The 16,815-nt window shown below is 40.9% G+C and overlaps 1 long non-coding RNA gene across 1 annotated transcript; it reads right to left on the bottom strand.

Annotated features, from left to right (window-relative positions):
* Window positions 1-818: 818 nt before the first annotated feature.
* On the bottom strand, window positions 819-1,354 carry LOC114825454 (uncharacterized). The gene is made up of 3 exons (XR_011581789.1): window positions 1,201-1,354; window positions 1,002-1,072; window positions 819-903 (listed from the first exon to the last, which is right to left on the bottom strand). It is a non-coding gene; the product is annotated as an uncharacterized lncRNA (long non-coding RNA).
* Window positions 1,355-16,815: the final 15,461 nt, after the last annotated feature.

The following is a 16,815-nucleotide window of genomic DNA, read 5'->3' as shown; positions in this document are numbered from 1 at the left end:
CGTAGTTGACAGCGTTGAAGCAGACATGGTTCAGCGGCGGGGTATCGCGATGCTCCTCTATGCGAGACAGGTGCCAACCCTTGACCGGCAGTGCAATGAAACCGCTGGACATCGTCACGTTCATGATGAACTCTAATACTTATCGTCGTTTGTACCCTTTATATGTCTTTTGTACTTCTGTTGTTGCTTGGTTGAAGTACATATGATTTCAAAGTTTCTATATGTTCTTGCTTATGTCAATAATGCTTTGCAAAATTGCTATCCATCTTGTTTTACCATTCATCAAGTTGACAATCGACAATGCCAAATGAACGCGATTAGAATTAAGAGAGCACCCTCGTTCAATTTAAAGAGCAATAAACTTACATACAAGATTACCAAATTAAGCGGAGATCTTGTCGGACCTTTACCAGATTTCTAGTAATTATACAATGCCAACACTAAAATATCATACAAGAAAATGGTTTCTAATTACTTTTATTCGTTCACTTCATGACTGCCTTCAAGCTCGATATGAGGGCAGGGCCATTCCAGTTCTCCTCTAGACCACAGAATCTGTAAGCCACCTCTTTTCCTACCTAATGTCAGCAAAGTGTTTGCATTGGAGTGTAAATTTTGATCAGTTTAACTTAGAACTGCACCATCTAGCATCGTGATATTATACGAAAATAGAGTATCCGGACTGGTTCTTGATCACTTGATAACACAAAACTTATCGCACGTGTGATGCCCTTGGGCTTTATTCATGTGTTTATATACTTAAAATGGCAGAGTGACATTGGACTATGTTTATGGTGAACGATAAAGAAAGGGATTTACCAAGTGTAAATGGAACAATGTAAAGAAGTGCTGGTTGGCCATGCCCATCCATCAAGTTTAATGCCACATAAGTGATGAGAAGACCTGCCAAAAAATGTGAAACATCATGTTTTTCTTCTGGGAAACACATCTGAAACCTTAAGAGTAGCTGTCGAAAAATGCTCTCTTTATTATATCTTTACCTAATCCATAAGCAATCATTGCCCAAATGAAGTATCCAGCATGGAAAGTCTTATTTGCCAACCAATCATACCTGGAAAAACCATTAATAGTCTAAAATTTATCTATTCCACTGCATATAAACAGCGCAAAGATTTGACACATGGAGAAATGTTGCTAACAAGTCCTTTTGCAATTGGGGATAGGACTTAGGGATTAAACCTGAGCGAGAATGCTATAAGCAGGCCTGGTAATAGGATGTCACCAAATCCTATGATACTGAAACCACCCCATGGGTCGAACATGCGTGGGATCTTTAGTAGCATTGGAATACCATCCTCTCCACTTTTGTCGCCACGAGCTACCGTAAAAGGGAGACCAAGCCGTTAAAATGACTCTCAGGCATTTCAAATCCTTCAAAAATGAAATGTTTATATCATAGGGGCCTTAAATGAAGCAAGTAGAGAAACATGTATGGATCACTTACCACAATCATCACGCTTTCATGGAACGATTTCTTAGAAACAAACACCCAAAAGATTTCATACAAGAAGGCACAAATGAGGACGACTGTACCCACCTAATTAACAAAACCACTTCTCATCAGTTTCTAGGAACGCTTACGCATATATATTATATACTATCCGGTATCTTCTCATTAAAGCTTTTGAGATGAACAGCTACCATCCAAGGTCAAAAGACTAGTGTTTTTTTATCAAATTTTAGAATGACTAGATAATGTTAAGGAAGAAATACACACATCTGAAATTTCTAATTCAGTAGAGACACCATGGCAAATCAAAAAGAAGAATACGTGTAAATACTTGAAGTCGATCAAATTCCAGTAGAAATTTTCAAACGCAGAGATATTCAGCTGCACACGTGGACACCCTGTACTTTAAATACTACAACCCCATAATTACAGTCAATTAGTTCCACAAATGAGCAGTGATTTAGAGTGTTTGGAAAACGAATTGCCTACTATGTTTTTACCTGTCTAGTCATTCGTCAGCCTTGTATTTAACAGTAAAAACCTATCAGCACGTCCAACTGGTGCTTTTTCCCTTCGATAGTTCCATTGCTTGCCATGTATTATTTTTATGTAGTGCCATCATCTGTTCATCCATTGCCTCAGCCCATTTTCGATCCTTCAAAGCATCATCCACTCGAGTTGGTATTTGAATTGACTCCACGTTATTCACCCAAGCTTGGCGTTCTGGTGAAAAATTTTACATGACACATAGTTGGCTATTGGATACCTCACTTTTCCTTCGCAAACCTGTCAGGAGTTACAACACGGTTTTGCTGTGGTGGCAACTTGTACGTATTCATAACATCATTAGTTACATGAGCATCAGTGGTACTTACCTCAAGGATATTCAAAGAAGACGTATTGGACGATGGCACGATTGAGCTAGAGAGAGAGGGGAAACAGGCTCGGCAAGAGTCTCGGTAGTACTAGGCTCGGCAGCAACCTGCTGTGGTGCTGTTTCTTCTTCGACAGAAGCTGGCTGAATGTTAGCGCTCTTCCTCGGCAAGGCTTTGCTGACACGCTGCACTATTCTCGGCAGACGACAGCCGAAGACCTACAACAGTCTCAGCGAGTATGGACCTAGGCATTGTTGCACCAGTTTGCATGGGGTTGTCACGGTTCATTCCCCCTGAAGCACTTATCATGACTTCTTACACATCCAACCATCTAAAATCACCATCAAGATCATAAATACTAGCATTCTACCCCTTGTGATTTGAAGGTGATAACACCGGAGTATAAAAATATTTTGTTTCAGAAAAAGTAACGTCCATTGTCACATACATGTGTCGGGTTTCAGAGTGGTAGCATTTATAACCTTTTTGTTGGGATACATACCCAACAAATCACACCTAAGAGCACAGGGATCTAATTTACTACAATGAATCTTGTGAATATAAACATAAGCAACACACCAAAACACCTAAGGAGTCAGAGTATTGGTGGATACAACAGGAACATGTTCCGTCAATACTTGGAATGGGGTATGGAAGTCAACAACCCGAGATGGCATTCGATTGTTTACATACATTGCATATGTGACAGCTTCAGGCCAAAAATGCTTAGGTACTGACACACCAATAAGCAATGCACGAGTGGTTCCAAAATATGACGATTCTTTCTCTCAACAACCCCATTTTGTTATGGGGTATGAGGACACATTGTCTCATGGAGAATTCCTTGACCACGGAAAAAAGAAGATGGCTCAGAATTAACATATTCACCTTTGTAATCAAAGCAGAGAACCTTTATAACGGAGGAATATTATTTAGCAACCAACTGGGAGAAAAACCGAATAATCATACTAACACCACTTTTATTTTTAAACACATATATCCATGTCATACGAGTGCAATCATCCACAAACATTACAAACCACTTAACCCTTGAAACGGTAGTAACAGGCGAAGGCCCTCAGACATCTGAATGCACAAGATCAAACGAAAACAATCTTTTATTCATAGTAGGAGAAAACGAAGCACGATGGCTGTTTGCAAGAATAAATACTTCATAATGTAAGTCTGATTCTTTTATTTCATGAAATAAACTAGGCAACATATGCCTTAAATAACCAAACGAAGCATGTTCTAACCGACGATGCAATAACCAAACTTTTTGCAGATTACTAGTACGAGATGCTTGAACTGCATTAGCCCTACCAGGAACGATGTCATCCACATAATATAACCCCTCTCTCTTAGTGCCACACCCAATTATCTCCTTGGTCTGAATATCCTAAAGTAAACAAACAAAAAAACGGATACATAAGTACAACACAGTCCAATTACTCAGTAACTTGAGGGATAGATAATAAATGATGAAAGAATAGTGGAACAAGTAAGCAGTGGTGAAGGGAGAGGAACAGCGTGAGGTCCACAGTGCCGGCCCCAATATCCTTAGCAGTGGTGTCATTCGCCGTTGCTACACGCTGTTGATGAGTTGTTGTCATACACGTAAATAAATTTTTATTGAATGTCATATGATCAGTTACACCAAATTCCAAAATCCAACATGTATGATGCTCAATGTCGGAGGCTAAAAGAACACGTCCAACGGTACCTGTATTGGATGATGATTCACTAGGATTTGTCCTAGTCAACAAAGTCTGACTCGGATCTCCTTGAGTGGGCACGACTTCCTTGTTAGCAGGTGCAGCAACAACTATGGATGCACGGCTCCCACTTGCTCCATTAACAGCTCGTTCTTTTGCATGTAATTTTCTCTTCAATTTTGGGAACCATTCAGGAATTTGATGCGAAATATTATAAGCACACAAATTAAACCCTCTTTTTGACAATTGTAGTATAGATGTAAGTAGGGTATCGTTCTAAACCGGGGATTAGGAGGGCTTGCTAAAACCTCTAAACTGACTCAAAAACAAAAAGAAACAAAGTTAAAAATGTAAACCAAAGACTTTTAAAACAAGAAAGTAAAAGGGGGATTTGGGTTTGGTGAAGTTGAAAGTAAAACAAATAAACTAAAACTTAAATAGATTTTTAAGTAGGCAGATTATAAAACGAATTTGAGAAATAAGATGATGGATGGATTAGTTAGAGGTCCGTTCTTCACACATGACACACTTGTACATGAATCGATTTCCAATTGCTTTTCAATAAACTATGATGCTCAACACCCCAGATTGACCGTGATGCACAAATTAACCCTCAGATTTTCCTTTACTTATTGAATTGGATGAATGCATGCGACAATCCAAATTATTCTCTAAAAGTCCCCTATATGAATGCATAATAGAGATACAATCAGAGATCATTACGTTCAATGAAAATCATAAGTGTTGACGAGGCAATTGTAACTATGAATGCATGATACGTTTGTCAAGAATTCAATTAACGCGATTGTGACAAGCAACCTTCACTACTCATGAATATAAACTTGTAACAATTAGGTGAAACTCATTTATATTCTAGCATCTAATTCATGTATGAAAACTAAGTATGCATCCTTAATAAACATACAAGAATCAGTTATGAAGAAAATAGATAATTGAATTGCAATCACAACTTATCAAATCACAATTGGAAGAAATCAATTCATATCACAAGCATGTTCATGGCTTCAAACTTCCCCCTAACTAAATAGGGGTTTAGCTCCTCATGTTCACAAAACAAAGATAAATAGAATTATACATTGAAAACAAAAGAAAGAAAACACCTAAACGTTCCAACGATCCATGTTGGATAGCAAGCACGTACAAGAACTTTCCTCTTCTTCTTTGTTGCAACACAAGGTTGGAGTGATGTTTTGAAGGGTTGGTTATGTGGAGGAACGGATGGGAAGGAGTTTAGATATGTAGGGAGAGGCAAGGCAAGGCTTGGAGAATGGTTAATTTCTGGATCATTTGAATGAGGTTGCTGCCATGGTATTTATAGGAAAAGGATGGACTTGTTTAACACAAAATTCTGGTGGAATTGAGTAGGTGAGCACGGCAAGAGTGGGAATTGTTGGTGGGTTAGGTATTGAGTCATCCATTCACATGTCATGGTGAGTTAAGCATTGCATCATCCACTCACATGTCATGGTGATTTAAGCATTGCATTATCACTCAAATTTCTGGTGAAAGTGAATCAATGCCCACGGCATTGAAGAATTGCTTGGTTTTGAGTGAAGTTTTGGTCAATCCTTCTAGAAATTTATCCCTTCTTGCAACTTGTATTTGTTTCACCAGATTTTTAGCATGTTCATAGCCTCTTTTGTCTTCAAATTCGTCCCTCCTCATGCCTCCATGCTTGCACAATCCAATCTTGGCCCAAAAATGCTCTAGAATGTTCCAAATTGCTCCTTTTTGCATACTTTGACAATAAAACCTGAAATTGCACGAAAATGACTTTAAACACTAAACTAACTAAGGAAAAATAACATAAATGCATGAGAACAAGCCAATTAAGTCGCATAAAAATGCTCCTATCAGAATTCCATGTTTTTCAAAACATGTATCTTCCGTATGACGGGTTTGACCATAGAAAGTACACTTCAAATCATCTTTATTTTTTCGAGTAAATGGGCAAGAATTTGTTGAAGACAACGAGCCATAAGACAAGCCAGAAGAAGGTGGTCGTGACACCATAGCCACGGAGGGTGTTGGGGTTCTTCCTTGATTATTTATGTTACTTTCTCCCATCATAGTAACATGGCGTTGTGTTTATGGGCTAACAACATAAAACACTTCCTCGACGGATGGTAAAGGTTGTGTTCTCAAAATATCACTATGTATCTTATCAAATATGTCATCAAGTCCTGCTACAAAAGCATAGACATTGTTCAATTGGATTTCTTCTCGAAGTGTCTTTAAGTCAATAACGCATTCCATCTTGATTGGTCTTCTTTGATCTAGTTCTTACTAGACAACTTTGAGACCGGCAAAGTATACACCAATAGGCCGCCCTTCTTGTCAAAGTCTGAATGACTTTACTTTTAAATCATAAATCTGAGAGATATCAGACCCATCATAATACGTTCGAGCAACTTCTTCCCACACTTCCTTAGTAGTACGGAGATGGATGAAAAAACCCATGATAGTAGGGTCCATGTGAATTAATCAACCACCCTTTCACAATAACTTTCCTAGTTTCCCACGTTTCATACTCTACACTCTCTTCCTTGGGTTCTTTGATACTTTCTGTCACGAACCCCTTTTTTTCCACGCCCAGCAATATGCATCTCTAATACCTTGGACCAAAGGGGATAATTTGATCCATTAAGCTTTACGGTAGTTGGTACGCTAAAAGCATCGCTCTGTATTACTACGGGACTCAAAACTGAATTGTTGGGTGGTGCATGACCCTCAAACTTTAGTTTTGAGCTCTCCTTGCCTCCTGCCATAACAATGCAACATGGTACACACGGAAGAAGTACTCCTGCAACTTCGGTTTCCTGCACATAACGCAACAGAAAACACGATTATGCAAGATTGAATATAGCAGCAGCACATTAGAACTTGGTTTTAGGGTTACAGTTAGGCTCGAATGCCAAATAGAAATTAACAACTTAATTTTCATGTATTGCATAATTTGGTATATAATAACACATAGTCCTTGTTCTCCAAGGAAACAAAAAAGGACACAAATAAATATCCTTCCTAATAAATAACTCTAATATTTACACAATATTCACATTCATATTTTCCTAAAGATTACTCACGCAAATATGAATATGGGAGCTCCAACTCATTCCCACTAGATCTGACCATTTAAGACCTGAATTGAAGGTGGTTTCTGGGTTCTTTGTTGAGTTCCCTTCTTTTCTCTTTCTCACAGATTGAATGCTTAATTCTTAGTGAAAGAACCTGAGGTTTGATACCATGTTAATGTTTAATGTTTGATTTTTAGCTATGGTGAAGGTATTTTTCAGAAAGGTATATGAAAAAAAAATAAAAGGATGAAAATTTCACATGAACTTCTCCATTTTTGTGTAAATGATGATGATGCCAAAACGGCTACATTCATTGCACTAGAAGAAAAAAGCACATCTACCACAGTGGATGTCCGTGATAAATTGCAATCTACCACGGGCATTGTGCCCGTTAGTATTCTGGATGTGATAGAAAGTCTTTGTTTCTACCACGGACTATGCACGTTGTCAAATGCAATGTAACCACGGATTGTGCCCGTGGTAGATTGGGATCTAACACCACGTGCTATGTCCATTGTGAATTACAAATTGATCACGGCTAATGCTCGTTATAAAAAAATTTCCAAAAGTAAAAAAAAAAATTATTTAATAAAAAAAAATTATATATGTTTGTACCATACTTGACCAATCCCGAAACTACTGAGCACTGGTCAACGTTATACCGTCAAGGACCCAAAAGAGTTTCCCTCCAACCAGAAGGCCAATCATAGTGCGACACGTGTCGACATCAGAAGCCAATCTTAGTGCGACACGTGTCAACATTAGAAGCCAATCACAACACGACACATGTCAATGTCAGATCAAAGCTAGAAACGCTTTTATAAATAAAGATCATTCTCTCACAGTATTTTCTAATGTCATTTGTACTAAATCGTTCACTAGTACTCACTAAAGGAGAGCTTGAACCTATGTACTTGTGTAAACCCTTCACAATTAATGAGAATTACGATACTCCGTGGACATAGCTAATCTGGGTGAACCACATACATCTTGTGTTTGCTTCCCTATCTCTATGATTTACATACTTATCCACACTAGTGACCAGAGCAATCTAGCGAAGGTCACAAACTTCACACTTTCTTTTGTACCAAAGTCCTCACATATTTTGTGCATCAATATTTGGCGCCGTCTGTGGGAACGACACTTATTCCCACTCTCTTCAGCTTTGTCAAGGTGGTTTCCACCATTGTATACTCTCTTTTAACCAGGCATCCCTTTCCAACATGGGGAGCGAAGGAACGAAAGAAAGAACAAAAGAAGTTTACTCTTCAAGCTAAAGTCAATGAGCTAGAAGCTCAGAACAACAAGATAGCAATGAAGAATGAGGTCCTCCAAAAGCAATATGAGAAGCTCTTTAAGACGCTCCATGAAACTAGGCGTACTCAAACACGCGACCTCGTTGCCCCTATGGACATCAACCATCATCTGGGTGCCCCCCAACACAGAGGGACACCTTCATTCGACATGGGTATCCCTAATGAGGAGCGAGCTAATCATCAAAACATTGATCAACATGAGACTTCTCTCAACCCAGCTGCTTTGACCCGAAACAGGAGAAGTGGAGGAAGACACCTCCTTCCAAAAGGGTTGGAAAGATCGAAAGCCGTTTATCATGACTGATGAGACTTCCTAAAGCAACGTCGAGAGAATCCCCTCCACATATGCTCGAAGATCAATGACCCAAGGGTTTCTGAAAGACTCGGTCCCTTCCCACGACCTAGGCCAACTTCCAATCTAGGGAATGAACGACAGGTCCTAAAGGAACATGAAGGTACAAGGGACTCTGAGGTATTTCGACAGACTCGGCCTAGAAGTCAATACGGCAAGTCCAAGGAAAAACCACACGCCCTTGCTCAAACTTTCCTACTTCCAAGAGGCGATGAAGACTTACGAAAGAAAATTCCAATGGTACATGACTCCTCTCAGGAACCCCTTGTCCTACAGCTCTTTGAGGAAGTAAATAAATTGAAGGCCGAATGTCAGGTTGAGATACCTGACTGGAACCAACCCAGGCTTGGCCCTCTCACAAGGAGGATCCTCGACACCCCCTTTCAAGCAAAGACAAAACAAAAGCTTGGTTTACAACTCTATACTGGAAGGGAGGACCCAATTGAACACCTTAACCTCTTTGAGTCCACCATGGCATATCGGATGAACACCGATGAAGAGTGATGTCTTCTCTTCCCCTCCACCCTATCTGGCGGAGCTTTAAACTGGTATTGTCGTCTTCCACCTAAGACAGTAGACTCATTTGAGGAACTGAGGAAATTGTTTGTCTCTCAACACATCTTCTAGATTGATCGCTTGCATTCTGCAGATAACTTGTACACTATTCACCAGAAGCCGGACAAGTATTCTCGCTGTGCTGAGATAAATGATAAGACTGCCATCAAGGCCTTCACGGTAGGCCTATGTGATTGTTTCTTCAAGTACATGATCAATGCCAACACTTGGAAGACTTACTATGGGGTGATGGCACAGGCTTATAACCATGCCTCTGCCGAGGCAATGACATATCAAGGGAAACCCCCTACAGCCACCCATTATCAGCAAGTAGGGAATGGAAGCCAGATCCAACCAAATGAGAAGACATCGACCTTCCAAAGGGTAGCAGTGCCTCCCTCTGCCTTACTTAATACTTCGCCAAGTCAACAGACATATCAATCTCAGGGCAAAAGGAAAGATTTTCATCCTCACCAGTCTCATTTTAGTAAAAGAAGTAAGGGACACTATCGCGATAACCAAGGGTATTACCAGATAATGCCTGCCCCCAGGCAGTCAACACAGTGGGCCAAGCACATGTCAAGACAGGCCCTACCCCGAGGTATGAGACATACACACCTTTGAACGCCACATGCCCCTAGCATAGCACACCTGATACCGAAGCCAATGCCGAGGCAGTCGGGTTACAAGTCCACGAAAAACACGGGCACGTTTTGCTGCTACCATGAGCAAAACGGCCATGACGGCGAGAAGTGTATCACCCTTCGTGATCATATTGAAGCTTTGGCACGTGAAGGAAAAATTGATCAATTCCTTCTTCACCCTCCAAGAGGTAACCATAACCAACGTCAGGTGATTGTGATATATTCCATAAGTGGTGGCACACCCATACCTAAATCTTCCAACAGGGCCATGAAAAATAGTGAACGAGCTTTAAAGTCTGGCCACCAAGTGTTTCACGTGGAAGACATCAGGGGAGGCAAGTATCAAAAGCCTAACTAGGATCCAATATGTTTCTACCCTGAGGAAGAAAGAGGTATCATATACCCTCATAACAACCCACTGATCGTGGAAGCTCACATAGCCAACTTTGAAGTACGACGAATCCTGGTAGACACAGGGGCTTCGGTCAATATCATGTTTGCTGAAGCTTTAAAGGCACTTAATGTAGCTGAACACTTGCTCGATCCCTCGATTTCTCCTCTGATAAGCTTCTCCGGCGATATCGTGCAACCTTTGGGGAGCATATACTTACCTTTCACCATTCGTACAGGCTCTTACACAGCTACCATTATCACTAATTTCCTGGTGGTTGATTGCCCAAACGGCATACAATGTCATCTTGGGACGCAAAAGCGTCAACGATCTCAAGGCCATGGTATCTACGCATATGTTGTTAATGAAATTTCCAACCTTTTATGGCAATGGTTACATCAGATGAGATCAACTTAGTGCACGATCATGTTACAACACTTCGATCAAGCAACAGCACCTGCTTGTGCCCAAGGAAACCCTTTCTATACATGACTAAGTCATAAAGACCAACCCAGACGAAGCCAACTTGGATCTTCACGGTGGCAACAGTCAACCCGATGATCCTCGAGATGACTCTTTCACCCAGCAAGCACAACCCGCTGAAGAGTTAGAGAAGGTTTCTATCTCAAAAGATTATCCTGATCGCATGGTAAAGATTGGCATAACCTTGTCACCACCCATTCGGTTGACATTGATCTCTTTTTTGCAAGAGAACACTGAAGTCTTCATCTGGTCATACGAGGACATGCCAAGCATCTCTCCCGATATCATCTGTCATCACTTAAGTATTGACCCCAAGACCAAGCCAGTGAGATAAAAGCGAAGATCTCATGACGCTGAATAGTACGAGGCAATGAAGGCAGAAGTTGAAAAACTCAAAGGTATAGGTTTCGTCTGCGAAGTCAATTATCCAACATGGGTAGGAAATGTTGTCCTTGTTAAGAAGAATCCGACCAAGGAAAGTCTCATGCTCCAAAAGGTCTTGTGGAGAATGTGTGTCGATTACACCAACCTAAACAAATGATGCCCGAAGGATAGCTTTCCACTTCCTCTCGTAGACAGACTTATAAACTTTACGGCAGGGTGTGAACTCCTAAGCTTCATGGATGCTTACTCAGGATATAACCAAATCTTCATGAACCCTCCGGACCAGGAACACACAGCCTTCACTACTGACAGGGGACTATATTGCTATAAAGTCATGCCCTTCAACCTAAATGATGCAAGACCGACTTATCAAAGACTGGTCAATTTAATGTTCACCGAACAGATTGGGAAGAGCATGGAAGTTTACGTTGATGATATGTTACTCAAGAGCAAACATGCTGACCAACATATCACCAACCTATCTGAAACTTTCACCATTCTGAAGAGGTATCGAATGAGGTTGAACCTCAACAAATGTGCCTTCGGTGTAGGCTCTGGCAAATTCTTAAGCTTCATGATAAGCCAACATGGCATTGAGGCTAATCCTCGACATAAAGGAACCGGTAACTTCAAAAGACATCCAGAGCCTTACTGGAAAGATGGCAGCCTTAACTAGGTTCATCTTTAAGGCCACAGACAGATGTGCTCCTTTCTTCAAAGCACTTAAGGGAAGTAAGAAGTACATTACATGGACTGATGAATGTGCTGAGGCATTCAAGAACCTCAAAGACTACATGAGTAAAGCCTATATGCTTTCCAAACCTGAGGTTGGTGACACTCTCATTATCTATTTATCGGTATCGGCTTCAACAGTAAGTTCCTTTCTCATTCGAAATGATGGTAATGTTGAACAGCCTGTCTACTACGCTAGCAAGGCCTTACAAGATGCGGACACACAATACTCTAACATTGAGAAATTGGCTCTAGCGTTGGTCATGTCTGCTCGAAAACTTCACCCTTACTTCCAAGCACACTCTATCATTGTGCTTACCTATCATCCTCTTCGACAGATACTCCAAAGTCTTGACACTTCCGAGTGAATGATCAAATGGGCGGTAGCATTGGGTGAGTTTGACATCTCCTACCAACCAAAGGCAACTGATAAGGGCCTAGCAGTGGCAGACTTCATCGTTGACTTCACATATCATGTTGGCATTGTTTCTACGCCTAAAGAAGTGGTTTCATTACCCTCGAAAGCTCAGAAAATAGAACCAACAGCCCTAGCATGGAGTCTATATGATGATGGGCTCGTCTAACCAACAGGGTTGTGGAGCAGGGCTAGTCCTTACGACCCCTGACAAAGTGGCTATGAAGTATGCTCTTCGTTTCAAATTCAAGGCGTCGAACAATGACGCCGAATATGAAGCCCTCTTAGTAGGCTTACGTTTGGCCAAACACCTTGGGGTTAAGCGAATTGATATCTTCAGTGACTCCCAATTGGTGGTTAACCAGGTCACCAACAACTTTGACACTAAGGATAACTCTATGGCAGCATATCTGGCACAAACACAATTGCTGCTCAAGCACTTCCACTACCAGATCACCCAAATTCCTCGAGCGGCAAACAGTCATGCAGATGTTTTAGCTCGCATCGCCTCAGCGGTGGAAGACAAGATTGGGAGAAAATTCAAGTCAAATTGTTGGTAGCACCAAGCATCATGGCTGCGGAAGTGTGTAACTTACAACAGGGGGATAGTTGGATTACCCCGATTTATAGATTCCTTGCTCATGGCACCCTTCCAAATGACAAAGTCCAAGCTAAGCAGATTCGATACAAGGCTACCCGTTAATTGATCATTAATGACCAACTCTACAAGCAGGGTTTTAACTTACCATACCTAAGATGCCTTACGCCCGTAGAGGCGGAAACTGTCCTTCGGGAAATACATGAAGGAGTCTGTTGAGATCATGCTGGATCTTGATCCCTAGCACACAAGGCTTTTCGCCAAGGATATTATTGGCCAACACTCCACCAAGATGCCATCAGAATATCCCGTTCATGTGATAAGTGTCAACGCTACGCAACTATTCCTCACTCCCCTCCCGAGCTGCTCACTCTTATGATCAGCCCTTAGCCCTTCACCCAATGGGGACTTGATTTGATTGGCTCAATGCTTGCAGGGAAGTGTAAGGTCCGTTATGCAATCGTTGCAGTTGACTACTTCACAAAGTGGGCTGAAGTAGAACCCTTGGCAACCATTACTGAGGCAAAAATAGAATACTTCGTATGGAAGAACATGCTTTGTAGATTCGGTATTCCCAATGCGATAGTCATTGACAACGGGCGACAGTTCGACAACAATAAGTTCAGGATGTTTTGCTCTAAGTTCAACATCAACTTATGTTTTGCCTCCCCAGCTCATCCCCAATCTAACAGACAAGTCGAAGCCATCAACAAAATAATCAAGCGAACTTTGAAAACCAGCTTGGACAAGGCTAAAGGTTGTTGGCCAAAATTTGTACCCCAAGTTCTTTGGTCATACCGCACTTCGTATCGGACATCAACAGGAGAAACCCCATTCTCAATTGCCTTTGGTACAAAGGTAGTTGTCCCAGTTGAGCTTGAGAAAGCAACGTTCCGAGTCCAAAACTACGTGCAAAGCAAAATTGACAAACAACTTACCCTCAACTTAGATCTAGTCGAGGAACACAGAAACTAGGCTCACTTGAGGAATGTCGCCTACAAGTAGCGCATCTCCAACTACTATGACTCAAGGGTCAAACCTCGTTCTTTCAAAGTGGGGGACTGGGTACTAAAGAAAAGATTACTTTGCGACAGAGTCCCGAGTGAAGGAACATTTAGTCCAAACTAGGATGGACTGTTTGAAGTTGTTGGCGTCAGTCGCCCTGGCTCCTACAAGCTTAGAAGCTCTTATAGCAAGACCATTGACTATCCATGGAACGCTGATCACTTAAAGTACTATTACAAGTAAACTCACATTGTACAAGTGTTAAGCTTCAGCCGTTCGGCATCCTATGTAACGAAAACTATTTGGCATGAATTCAATAAAGAGGTGATTTAGACAACTCGGTTCTAATCCTTTTACATTCTTAGCAATGAAAAACTCAAGTTCAAAGCTTCAATATGAATGTTGCCAACATGAAACAAAGTCTAAGTATATGTCAACAAGACTATACAAATAAACGAACAGCTTCACAGTATATTCGTTCAATCATACATTCCAACACATTCATACATAAGCCAACAGTGCTTCGAAAGAGTTCAACATACTTTGTGTCATTCGACACTTGTTACAATGTGCCTCAACACCTTGCCCTTATTCTCACCAACCAAGTGATGAAATGTGAAGAAGGAACTCATCTTCGTGCCACCAACCAGGTGATGAAATGTACAACGCGTACTCTAATATCATTTGGCAACTTGACACTTATGCCACCAACCAGATGAAGAAGGAACTCATCTTCATGCCACCAACTAGGTGATGAAATGTACAACCCGTACTCTTCTTCATGCCACCAACCAGGTGATGAAATGTACAACCCGTACTCTAATATCATTTGGCAACTTGCCACTCATGCCACCAACCAGGTGAAGAAAGAACTCATCTTCATGCCACCAACCAGGTGATAAAATGTACAACCCGTACTCTAATATCATTTGGCAACTTGCCATTCATGCCACCAACCAGGTGAAGAAGGAACTCATCTTCGTGCCACCAACCAGGTGATAAAATGTGATGAAAGGTGATGAAGGAACTCACCTTCGTACCACCAACCAAGTGATAAAATGTGATGAAAGGTGATGAAAGCAACTCACCATTCATTCCACCTACCAGAAGACGAGTGGTACAACCTGTACATGTGCACTCCTAGCATTCATAAATAATAAAAAACCCTCAAGCTTGACAACTCAACTAGGGGAGCACTTATGCCCAACAAGAGTTATAGTCAGCAATAAAGTCTTATTGCAAGCCAACAACAACTTCAATGCATGGCATACGAAGATCAAGCTATTCAACCCTCTTGCATCTGCTTCAGACATTTCTCCTCTGTAATAATGCACACACTTCAACTCGTAGAAAGCTTCACACACTCTTGATCAAGATAGTGTGAAGGAAAACCAATTTATAGTGCCAACAAGAGCTTCATCAAAAGAGTTCAACCACAATTCTCAAAAGCTTCACACACTCTTGATCAAGACAGTGTGAAGCAAAACCAATTTATGGTGCCAACAAGAGCTTCATCAAAGGAGTTCAACCACAATTCTCAAAAGCTTCACACATTCTTGATCAAGACAATGTGAAGCAAAACCATGCCAACAAAAGCTTCATCAATGAAGAGCAACTATAACTCGTACAAAGCTTCACACACTCTTGATCAAGACTGTTTGAAGCAAATTCAATTTATATGGTTCATCCAAACCTTCGACTATTACAAGGTGTGGCTTGCATCACAATTTCTTACTCAACAGGGTGGAAGCAAAATTTGTATATGTTGTCTCTCCCACATTTTCAAATTTCTAGTTTCCCCAAAAAAAAAAAGGGAAATTCAACAAAGCTTCTTCAATGGAGGACAACTACAAATTCACAAAAGCTTCACACTATCTTGATCAACAGTATGGAAGCAAAATTTGTATATGTTTTCTCTCCCACATTTTCAAATTTCTAGTTTCCCAAAAAAAAAAAAGGGAAATTCAACAAAGCTTCATCAATGGAGGACAACTACAATTTCTCAAAAGCTTCACACTATCTTGATCAAGATAGTGTGAAGCAAAATCAATTCATAGTACCCAACAAAGCTTCACCACAAAAGCTTCACCAACAAAAGCTTCATCAATGGATGACAACTACAAATTCTCAAAAGCTTCACACTATCTTGATCAAGATAGTGTGAAGCAAAATCAATTCATGGTACCCAACAAAAGCTTCAACTCCAAAGCTTCACCTACAAAGCTTCAATTCCAAAGCTTCACCTACAAAAGCTTCAACACCAAAGCTTCACCTACAAAGCTTCAACTCCAAAGCTTCAACACAAAAAATTCACCCACAAAAGCTTCACCTACAAAAGCTTCACCCATAAAAGCTTTACCAACAAAAGCTTCAACTCCAAAGCTTCACCCATAAAAGCTTCACCCACCACAAAAGCTTCACTCATAAAAGCTTCACCCACCATAAAAGCTTCACCCACCACAAAAACTTCACCTACAAAAGCTTCACCCACAAAAGCTTCACCCACAAAAGCTTCAACACAAAAGCTTCACCCCCAAAAGCTTCACCAACAAAAGCTTCACCCACAAAAGCTTTACCCACCACGAAAGCTTCACTCATAAAAGCTTCACCCACCACAAAAGCTTCACCCACAAAAGCTTTACCCACCACAAAAGCTTCACCCACCACAAAAACTTCACCTACAAAAGCTTCACCCCCAAAAGCTTCACCAACAAAAGCTTCACCCACAAAAGCTTTACCCACCACAAAAGCTTCACTCATAAAAGCTTCACCCACCACAAA

This window comes from Malus domestica, chromosome 06, assembly GCF_042453785.1.
Source record: "Malus domestica chromosome 06, GDT2T_hap1".
Classification (NCBI taxonomy): Eukaryota; Viridiplantae; Streptophyta; class Magnoliopsida; order Rosales; family Rosaceae; genus Malus; species Malus domestica.
The sequence above is the reverse complement of the archived record's forward strand: the minus strand, read 5'-3'. Positions and strand labels throughout refer to the sequence as shown.